General features: G+C 34.7%; 1 long non-coding RNA gene across 1 annotated transcript; it reads right to left on the bottom strand.

Annotated features, from left to right (window-relative positions):
• Positions 1-9,220: 9,220 nt before the first annotated feature.
• Positions 9,221-10,673, bottom strand: LOC148875149 (uncharacterized). The gene is made up of 3 exons (XR_016105919.1): positions 10,162-10,673; positions 9,904-10,076; positions 9,221-9,521 (listed from the first exon to the last, which is right to left on the bottom strand). It is a non-coding gene; the product is annotated as an uncharacterized LOC148875149 (long non-coding RNA).
• Positions 10,674-12,258: the final 1,585 nt, after the last annotated feature.

Here is a 12,258-nt window from a genome sequence, read left to right as displayed (position 1 = left end):
TCTATTTTTAATATTTTGTTATTTATAGTATTTAGTTATTGAAAATTTTAAATAGTATTTTTGAATTTTGAATTTTTATTATTTGTATAATACTTAAAGTGAATAATTCATAAAATTATAATTTATATTATTAGTACATAATTTCGTTATGAATTTTATAAAAGTATAAAATTATTAAAATATTAATATTATTAAATCTATGATAACTTTTTATCTTTTTAATGAATATTTTAAAGTTATTATATAATTTCATTATAATATTTAAATAATTCTTAAAATTTTAATTCAATTTTTCTTTCGATATATATAGATGAAAAGTTGGGGTATGATAAATAGGAATTAGAGATAATTTAGGAAAGAAACTCTCTACTAAATTAGAGATAATTATGAATTATACATAATTTAGGAGATAAATAGGAATTATAGATAACTTAGGGGAAAGTGGGGTATAGTGGTGCCACTTGACTAGATTAGATTAGATTTTCGTAGAGAGAGTTTAGGAATACTTTTAGGAAGGGATATCCAAAGGGTTAAACATATAAGAAAGAGGGATGGGCCAGGCATGTTGAGATGTCAAAATGAGAGAGGGAGAAGGGAGTGATGAGGTGGTTTCATGAGGAGCAAGGAATGCTAAAATGAGGAGGGGCTGAGTTATGACTTGTGATAGATCTTCTTGGTTGGGGTAAGGGAAAAAGCTTAAGCTCTAATGTGGTATGTTTCTACTTTAGTGTGTATATATATATATATATATAGAGAGAGAGAGAGAGAGAGAGAGAGAGAGAGAGAGAGAGAGAGAGAGAGAGAGTCAGGTTCGCATTGGGTCACCAGCCCAAGTTTCCCATAGTTATTACCTTTCTTTTGATAGTATCATATTTGGCTTCTCTAGCGGGACCTTTACATCCATTCCATTACCCTTGAAAGGGTGGAGGATCAGACTTGTTGTTGTTGCCTCTAATGGCTGCATTAGCACCAAAAATAGTGGATTCTGAACCAGCTTTGTAAAACTCCAGACGGAGTTCATGGTTCAATAACATTCCATGTAACTCTTCAATAGTTAATTCATAGAGTGAGTGGTGATTGAGGTTACTAGGGCTTCATAGTCCGGTCCGAGACCGATCAAGATTGGGAGATTGAGATCATAATCTAGTATTGGGGAACCTAGTACGGCAGCTAGGCTGTCAACCAAAAGTTCGGCTTTCTGTAGTTAATTATCCATAGAAGGCATACCTTTGTAGTTCAATTCAAAGTGTAGTTGCATCACTCTGACATGTGATTTGGACAGAAATAATTTCTCGAGGGTTTTCCATAACATTGCTGAAGTAGTGCAGCTAATTACTTGTCCAAGTACTGCTTCAGTTAGAGTTGATGACAATAGCCAGCTGAGCAACAAGGCATCTTGTTTCTCCCAGGTAACAAAATCTGGGTTGATTTCTGAGGCTGTGTTGATTGAAGATTCTCGGCAGCAGTTGTTGTGAGAAGCTTGGTTGGGCATGGGATACTCCCATCAACATATCCAAGTAAACCAGTTCCCTTGTGTGCTATTGGAAGACCCAAAAGTGCCAGAGCGAGTAATTCTCTCGGTTTAGTTTTCTTGTAACTAGGTTGGTAAGGATTACATTGGACAACCCTGGAATTTGGGGTTGTGGATTTAAACAAGAGGTTGTTGTGCTATTAGTTGACATTGCTGGGATCCTAATGGGCTCTGATACCATTCCATATCTTGGTTTTAACTTTTAACAAATTCTCTCACACAAACGAGTGGGGAGGTTCCAATTTATATATTAATGATCTAGTGAGTGAGTTCAGTACAGTACGTAAAAGGACAAAATAAAGAGTGTACACTACTTAAAATAGAGATGGAATAATAAAGATAACAACATGAGAAAAAGATAAGATAAGAGTATGGGTGTGGTTATCTTAACCACTCAATGATGTGGCATTATTATATACCAACCACCTCGGTTGGTATATAAAATCGGCCAATTATGAAATTTTTGGAGATTTAAAAAAAGACTGTTTATTTTCTTGGGATTCAAGCTAAATCCTTTAATTTTATTGTAAAACAAGATAACAAACTTAATTTTCAATTCAAAATCCTGTGCTATCTCATTAATGTTCTTTGGGATAAATAACTCAATTTATTCATACTTATTAAAAAATGGATACAAGAGAGAGCTCTTTAAAATACTAAGTTGGAGATGAACATGTCAAATGTACAAACATTTTTTTTATAATTTTAAAATAAAAATAAAAACTAAAAAAACTAGAAGTATAAATAGTTATTAATTATCGGCCAAATCGCCAATACAAGGTTGAGTAAATAGACATGGGAGTGGACTGAAATGTTGTAGCTGTGAGATTCAACACATAACCAAGTTGTTGCTTCCCCATTTGTATCCGATCACTGGTCTACAATAGTTAAAAAACTAATGAACTTGCTTTAAGTATATAGTTATAGATCTCTTTTAACACCTGCAAGAGCACATATTTAAGCCTAATGCCCCTAAATAATCGCCAAATCACAAGTCTAAGCCTAGGATATATACCCATCATAGGATATATAAACAATAGAAGGATTAATGAAACTTAAAAAGAAAGTTTCATTTTTTTGTTTGTCATTCATTCCCCTGAATCAAAAAAACCCTAAACCATGGTGTATTCAATCTATCTCTCTCTTTCCTTCCCTTCTTTCCCATCACAAAATATATAGATTACAAAATCACATTTCTTTTTGTCTGTCATCTCCATATACCCTTCTCCACTTCTCCCTCCCTCCCTTAGTCCCCCTCTCTTCTCATCACTCTCCTCCTACCCATCCCCCTTATAAACTGCAATTACAAAACCATCTCCCAATCTAGCATACATTTTTTTGAAGCACAAAGAAAAACTCCCCTTCCTCATCCCTCTTGCCATTAATTGTGAAAAAATTTTAAAAAGTAGAATAAATCCCTTATATTCAAATAAAATAAGGGAAATAATTAAACTTTTTTTGGTAAGATATTTGAATTATTGAAGTATAGGTAATCAATTTAATGTATAGTAGCTAAAATTTCAGTTGAGTTGGTTTAGCACAACCCTTCAGATGAATTGTTGTAAAAATAATAGTATAAGAAGGCAGAATTGAACTATATTGAGAGTAGATTTGGCTTCAGAAAACATGGTTTATAGATATCTATATGGGGACCACCTTGGCAAGTTAGAAGCCATTAAGCTTCAGCCCTCCCAAACAGGCACCACCAGTTTGGTGGGACTGTTGGAAGTCATAGACTTGTAGAATGTAAAAATACTCATGACAATTCATGATTGTTGTTGGTCTTTAATTAGAAAGCAAGGAAATAAGAACAAAAGCTGAAATCATTCACCTTGAAAAAGGGCATTCAGTCAAACTACACCTAATGTGCAAAAACCCTTATACAATAAAAGAGAGAGTTGCAGAACAAATAACTAGCAAATTGTAAGCTAACCAACAGCTAGAAACAGATAAGTTCTATATTAATTTCTTGATTAGAGAAACTATTGTAGGTTAAATAATAGCCAGAAGTAGATAAGTTATTCCTTAATACTATTCAGAGGTGTAGAAAAAAAAAATTTGCAATCATTCACCCAAATGATGGACTTTAGTTAAATTACAAGTTAGAGACAACTGCAAAACTTACCAGATTTAAAATCAACAAGAAACCATCAAGGCTCCCTGCCACTTCAAATAGAAAATAGTAAATAGAGTAAAATTTCAAATTAAATGATACCCTACAAATTTGGTAAGAAATTGTCCCATTAGAAGAAAGAATACAAAACTCTGGTTTAGTTTTTCTTTGTTACCATGACATATAATGAGCATTAAGCCATAAATGTTCCACGTGTTGACCTCTAACCACATATGTACACGAACCCAGTGCTTTAAGTATATAGTTATAGATTAGATTATTATTATCTTGTTAAATAAAATAACTATAACTATATTATTTAAGAATAATAAGTAACTATAATGGGGAAGCCTTAGTCTGGTTATGGTTGTCAGTGGGTTGGATCTAGGTAGGACTAATCTCAAACATTAGTTGTTTTTTCAAATAATTACTTAAAATTTAAATTTTGATAATATAATTTTAATAAAAATAATAGAAACGTACTAAATTATTTATATGTTAATAAGCCAAACATGTTTAACTACAAAAATTATATATATATCGGGTTTGAATTAGTTCAGGACAGGCAAGAACCAAAATCAACCCAATCATTAATTGGGGTTGATTTTGTTAGTAAATTATTCATTAGGTAGATCCAACCCATTGATAACCCTAATCTAGTTATCTTTTTCTAGTAATAATAGTTTGTTAGTAAATTATTCCCAATTAAATAAATAATTTAAAAATAAAATAAAAAAGGAATAAATAAAAATAAATAATATATTTTAATTTTATTAAATAAATGTTTAGATAATATTTTATTAAATTGAATAAAATAAATAAATTTGTATGGCAACCAAACACATTCTAATGTGTAAACTATAGGGGTGTTTTTATAAATTACAAGGGATCTCTAAGTAAATGACCCTTTCATTAATCTCTCATTTTAAGAAAAAAACAAGATAAAAAGTAAAAACCAAAAAGAGATTAAAGAAAAATAAAGAGAATCGTGTGAGAGAAAAGGTGGGAGAGAATTGAGAGAGAGAATGTTAAAAGAGAATGAATTGACGTGAAAAGGGGGAGGGTACTGAAGAGAGAAGGTGGGAGAAAGAGAATGATTTGACGTGAAAGGGGAGGGTGAAGAGAGAGTGAGATTTGACATTGAGAAAGTGATTTGACGGGAGAGAAAGAGGGTCAAGAGATAATTGGAAATGATCAAAAGAGAAATGAGAGAAAGGAGGGAGAAGGGGTGTATGTAAAGCAAAGAGCATGCCATGTGTTGATTATTTATCAAATAACAAAACAGAAGTGATGACTCCATGGGCCTAGAACATGTGTTCATGATAGTTAATTAATCACCTAGAAGCCCTACTGCACCAAACACAAGAGCAATACAACACATCTCTACAAGGGACTTTTTGCTATTCGCCATGCAGATGTCCTTGAAGTCAGTGATATGAGATGTATATTTGCCAAAATTCTTACAACTACTATTCCCAGTATTATTCCCTTTCTCTCTCTTTTAATTAATTCAACATGATCTCCCCTATCTCTCTATATACAGTTTTTTCTTTTCATATCCATTGGTTATCTCTCTTGTTAGAATTAAAATCCCTTCTTAAAAGTGTACAAATCAGCAATGTAAATGATAAACGAGAAACAACAAGTAATGGCCAAAGAGAAAAATAATTAAACACGATAAGAAGAATAGTACAAGAATTTTTAACATGGAAAACCTTTTCAATGTAAAGAATAAAAACCACAGGGCACTAATTCAAAATTTTTCCACTATTTCCAACTAGAGAATAACAACTTCAATAAACAACTTCTTGGATACATAGAAAATAGTTACCAAACAAGATATATTTCAACCAACAAACATGAGAAAAATCTCACCAATCAGGATGACCGAACCCCCTCCAAAACCACTGTTGAAGAGCCAAGAAACCCATCAAATGATTGATGGAATAAGTCTAGAACAACAACAACCACATGGTTGATTGAATGTGCTTTTGTTCAGGTAGCAAGAAACTTGAATATGTTCTTTTTCTTCTATTGTAAAAGAGAATTTCCCTACTCATTCTCTTCTTCTCTTTTATTCTCAAAGAGGATACCAATTTGAGTGTCTAGAATGCCAAGAGACACACTACACCAAGACCAAATGTGGCTTGTAGAGAAAGCCATAGAATAATAGATAGTGGGTCCCATCATCCACTAACATTAACCAAGACAAGACAATTTATCTCATTCCCACTAATGAGAGAACATCAAAAGTTTCAATTTTATTTTGTCTTTCTTACCAACTTTCTCAAGTTACTTATTGCGCAACAGCTTCAATCAGTGCAAATTCATGCTCACGTCATTCAAACAGACTCTTGCAACCTTTCATTGGGAATATCTCCCCATTAACTAAAGCATATAAGTATGAAGATATTCCCAATGCAATGCTGTAAAAGCTGTTCAAACGGGCTTTGCACTGACCGAAACTGAACTCGAGACCCCAACACATGAAGGAAACCCAACATCTCTCTCTCTCTTCCAAGAGACCGACCACACTTCCCATTGGATTCAATGGCCATTGTTGAGGTATATTACTCCATTCATGGTTCTGTTCTAGCATATATCCATCCGTAGTTGTAGCTTGCATCTGCAAGTTCAACAAACTTCAATGGTGATCAACAATTCAACATGCTTTAATTCCACCAATTCTGTTATTCCAAAACCCCATTCTTTCTTATCAGGTCATGATGTTCTTCCATTATATATGGAATCCACAACGAGCTCGAATTATAGAACTCCTCCTCTCCTCCAAGCTCCAACAAGCTTCCATTGAAGTCTCCATCTTACGATTTTATGGAACTAATACAGTAATAGTATAATGCCTACAAAATTCCAAGTATGGCGGATTAATTGGGTATCTTTAACCATGTTCCGTATTAAACATTTACCAGTTCATTTAAATCTAGATATTTCCCCTTGTGCTTATTGTTTTGTTGTTTCTGATATTTAAAACAACTGCCCGGGTGCTGCAGCAGGTTGTATCAGCAACTACAGCATTGACAGATATTCAAGATGCAAAAGAGGAATTGAATAAGACTCAAGAGTCTACCAACAAACAAGAAGAAGCGGTGGCACCTACATCACAATCAGTAGTGGCAGAAGAACCAAAAGAAACAACACCGAATGCCCCATTGTAGGAAATGGCCTCTCCAGAACCAGAAGTTGAAGCTCCTGCGCTGTGGTTGAGGAGATAAAAGTAGTAGAAGAGGCAAAGGTTGAAACTGATGAGCCAGTAGCAGAGCACAAAGACGAAGAGACTCAGGATGTGACACCAGTAGAGAAGACTGAAAAAGAGACTGAAGAGGTGAAACCAGAGCCAGTTGTGGAAGAGAGACCAGAGAAGTCCGGATCACCTATCAACAACATACATACGAAAATGCAATCTTACATAATTCAAAATGATAAATACTCTATCCTAAAACACTAATACTTGCTCGTATATTGGCATCAATTTCAAGCTGGCATCTACCCCAACTGTATAGTGGAGCTATGAATTCTTAGGGTGTGCTGATCATCCATCCCAACACCCTAATAGTAGGGGTGTCAATTGGATTGGATTTGGTACAATCCGATCCAGTCCAATGTGAGTCCATTATAATGGACCAGGTCCAATCCAATCCAATGAATGTTTTAGACCAATTTGGACCGGTCCAATTGAATGTCTAGACCGTCCAATCTGTTTAAATTCATTTCGATTTAGATTGGTATCAATTCAAATACGGTCCATTGACACATATATTCTTATCTTATATTAATGGACCAAATATTGGCATAATCCAACCCAATTCAATATAAATTTTTACAGGCGGACCAAGTCCAATCCAATCTAATAAATATTTTGGACCGCATTGATCCAATCCAATATGTCTTATTGGTTCATCTAATCCATCCAAATTGATTTTGGACTGACGAGGTCCAATCCAAAACCGATCCATTGACACTCTTACCTAGTATTACAATCTAATATTGCACATCTCATACATGATGAATCCCACTTTTATCATAGGTCCAGTCTCATGATATATAGTATCGAATCGTAGGAGTTGGAATGTGTTTTATTGGCGGGAGATCCGAATTCATCACCATCCACTTTGATAATATATACTATTATTTGTGATAACTTGCAAAGCAGGATTTGTAGGGAATAAGAAAGGAAAATAAAAAGAAATGGTAGAATAGCTTAAGACGTGAAACAGCTTTATACTTTTCACCAACAAAATAGAAGCAGCTTTATCTTTTTGATTACCTAGTTTGGGTAAAAAGCAGCCACCATGATCGCAAGAATGCCACAACCATCTGATCCACATTTTATAATTTTAGTACCTGTATTTTTTTCAATAATCAAAAACTAAGGATCCAGTGGCTGTAATCATTCCATTCATTATTTATTGCCGAAGAACTAATCCTCCCAACTCCCAAGAATATTCATAGATATATTATGGATCTTGTTATGTTTTTTACATGAACTAGGTTTACAAGATAAATCAGATCAGGAAAGTTCTTAGCCTGGATTGCTGTAGCCTTTTATCGTTTGGAATAGATTAATTTTCAATGGAAAACATGCATCAATTCAATCGTTTGGAATAGCTAGGTTTACAATATTATATATATATATATATATATAATATTATGGTTGGTGAGTCTGATGTGTTGAACATCGGTATATCTGGTAAGCCCTTAGTTACTTGAAATTGAATGATTCATTTGTAGATAAGTATATTTTTTTGGTGATGGTAAATTTTTAGCTAATTTAAAAACTTAGGCCTTGTGGCTTTATTATCTTTTTTTTTAATATAAACTGTATTTTGACTGCAGTTGGTAAAATAAAATTCTGAATTGTGGGCTATTTTTTTTATTCCTTACAGTATGTTCAAATTCAAGGATGGAGAGATGTGATTTTTTTATTGCTTCAATTTTGTTTCAGCTTCTAATGGGCAGAATTAATATATCTATTTTGTGGCATAATTATAATATTTTTAACTTTATTAAGGATAATTTTAGATTTTTGATGATTTAGATTGTGTTTGGTTTTATGGGCGTTTATTGAAAAAACACCGCTACATCAATGCCACATAGGCATTGATGTTTATTGCATATGAAGCAAAATGAAACAAATATTTGGTTTTACCATTTATCAAATAATTGGTAGAAAATTGAAACATTGATTTTTGTGCATGGGGCATTTGTGGAAATGTCAAATTCTTGTTTCTCCCAATGCCCTAGTGTTTCTTGAAACTAAATACCGATGTAACACACTTTAATGGGTATTAATCTAAGGTAGAGAGTAAAAAATGTTTAAAGTGAAGCCCAATCAAACAACAAAAACAGAAAACATTTAAAATGAAAAAGTACAAATAAACGGGCTACTTTAGATGTATGAATGGGGTTGATGGTTGTATTGTTCAGACTTCGGAGGGCTAAAACTTTAGATGTAACATGGTTTAATCCACCTTTTTGACCGGGAGTTTGTATTATGGGGTCTATGACAAAGACCCCTGTACTTTGTTTTGCGACAAAAACCCTTCTGTACAATGACCTTGAAAAAAAAGACCCTCTTCCTTTAGCTTCAGTTGAAATCCAAATCCACCGCTACAATATTTTTTAATCCCCATACTACCCTATAATGACTATTAGGAAAAAACACTATTAGGAGCTCTTGCACAGAGGAGAAAATGTTGATCCGAACGACCTCAAATCCGTAGCTTGTCACAAATATGGCCTCACTCGTGTCCCCAAATTCGTCGAGATGATAGCTGCCGTGCCAGAATCGGAACGTGAATCTCTGCTCCCTCACCTCCGTGCCAAGCCCGTCTGCACCACTTCTGGTATCGTCCACATCTGAGATGAGTTACAATAACTAACTATCAATTCTAAGAATCCTACACGTAAACTGATCTCAGGGATTTTTACACCGTTTCAGTAACGGTGAGGATTCAGGATGGATTGATTTGTCACGCATAACGGAGACCGTCGGAGACTTTGAAGATTGAAGATTGAAGATTGGACCCACCCACCACACACACTATATCAACCCCAATGGGAGAGAGTTCATCATCATAAGAATAAAAAGAAAATCAAGAAAAACAGGGGAAAATCGAATTTTACGAAAAATGTTCAAACCAAATATAGAACGATGATGAACGAACTTTCCCCTGTCTTTTCTATTGCTTTTTGTTTATCAGGATTTATGCGTAAAAATAATGGAATTTAAAGTGCATACCAGTCACCTGGAGATGCCTGGACTGCCTAGTCGAAATAAAATTGAGCTCTATCTTGGTCTCTATGCGTCTCCCATATGAGTTTTCCGTATAGAGACAACACTTCTCCGTCTCCAGGACTCGCCAATATAGCTCTATCATAGTACTCTTCCACTTTAGCCACATCTTTCTCCACCTGTACAAATCAAATTCAAAAAATAAAAACGTCATTATGAAATGATGGAGTAAAAACATCACCGGTAAATCGAACAGCCAAGTACCTAATGCAAGAATTGGCCGTAATTCCTCAAGAGAAGTGGATTTTCTGGGTTCGATTTCAGCATCTGTTGATGGAATTGCCAAGTTTCGCTAGCTCAAAACTTACAGCTGTACCAGAAGCGGTGCGGACGGGCTTAGATCGGAGGCGAGGGAGCAGAGACTCGCATTCCGATTCCGGCACCACTGCTATGATCTCGACGAGTTTGGGGGCACGAGCGAGGCCATATTTGTGACAAGCTGCAGATTTGAAGACACGTTCAGATCAACGTTTTTTCCTTTGCGTGAGCGCTCCACCATGCTGTTAACGATCTCCACCTTGCCGAGGAAATTGGGAAGAAGAAAGGGGAGGAGAGAAAGGGGAAGGGGAAGAAGAGAGGTCAGGGGAGAGAAAGGGAGACAGAGGGAGGACTTGCAACAGGTTCATGTATCGTGAGGTCGAAGAAGATGAACAGTATTTTCTTTTATTACAGGGGTAATATGGGAACTAAAAATTATTACAACGGTATATTTGAACGAAAGGGAAGGGGTCTTTGTCTCACGGTTATAGTACAGAGACGTTTTTATCGCACAACAAAGCACGAGGGGTCTTTGTCATATACCCCATAGTACAAAAGCGTCTTTATAATTTACCCTAATAATTAATGATAGTTGTTTGTTTAATTTATCGATCAATTAAAAGAAAAAACCCCAACAGCGGAACTATCACATTCATGTCATGTTGTGTAATGACGTGGTCGTTGCTGACCGGCCGGTCGGCCGACTGGGTCTTCGCACTTCGAACAGTCAGCACTACCTTCAACTGCGACACAAGTGAAAGGGACCCTCGATCTATATCTCCACCTACCCGGCCGGCCGAGCTACATCCCGTCTTCTCCCAAGTCCCAACCATAATGGTCTTATTTTATAGAATTTTTAATTTTGTTCGGACTTCGGAGGCCATATTGACTAATAATTTTTCTAAGGTAAGGATAATTACTTAAATGTCCCCTTACATTCTCAAAAAATTGTTTAAATCTCCCCTCACTTTCATCATAAACACCCATTTCATACAAATGAACGGTTAACCTTTCACAGGAGGCCAATAATGCCTAAGGCTTAGTTTGGAAAGAGTGCACCTATAAATATATAGTGTAAAATCTTATATTTTTGTATTGTTTTGCATGTATTTATATTGTATATATTTGTATTTGGACTCATTTCAAACTGAGCCTAATGCTCCATTTGGAAGGAGTATAAATACAAATATGTAGCACAAAACCTTTTATTTTATATTATTTTGTATGTATTTATACGATATATATATTTATATTTATACTCTATCTAAATTGAGCCTAAAATGCAATTGCTTTAAATGAAAATACGGTTATAGGTTCGATAAAGATTTCAGCATGTTTATGGCTTGAGATGAACTCGGATCCAATCCTCACAATATAGTGCTCACACCATCCTTAAAGTCACTTACAACCATGTATTGGAAATATTTCTTTACTTGTATGCTTTTATTCATATAGAGATATATTCCCAATGCACACAGTCTTGTGATGACTGAATCTGATCTTTTTGGTGATTCAACAACATTGGATTTCTGTGGTGATGCTTTTGAAATTCTAGAGATACTGATTTGTTTGGAAATTCTCTTCAAGATACTGATTTTTACTTTATCCAATTATATGGGTCGACTATATTAATTCTGTTTGGCAATCCATTCCTAGCCAAAATAAAAATAAGGATTTTGTTTTTTGTTTTGAAAATTTTAGGCTTTATTTGGTGTATCTTTTCGCACAGGCTGTTTAGAAAACCGTCATTCCGCATTTTAGTCTTTTCCTATTTGATTGGGAAAAGATCTAACCATTAAAAAGATGCCACCCCAAAAAGCCATGTGAAGTCCATTTTGGTCTATTTTCAAGAAATTCCAAATAAAACTTTTTGACTTTTTTCATCATGTCTTTCAAACACGTCTTAACCAAACAGTCTTCAGACTGCTAAGATTTTAATACAAAATTTTACATAGTTGTTAGATCTTCCCAAAATCTTTCAGAAAAAAATTACCAAACGCCACCTTACTTAGCGTATGATCAATTGCAATTTGCAAACGGCAG

This window comes from Nelumbo lutea, chromosome 1 (assembly GCF_056320005.1).
Source record: "Nelumbo lutea isolate HS-2025 chromosome 1, American lotus-T2T, whole genome shotgun sequence".
In the NCBI taxonomy this organism is placed as follows: Eukaryota; Viridiplantae; Streptophyta; class Magnoliopsida; order Proteales; family Nelumbonaceae; genus Nelumbo; species Nelumbo lutea.
This window is presented reverse-complemented; position numbering and strand designations above follow the sequence as displayed.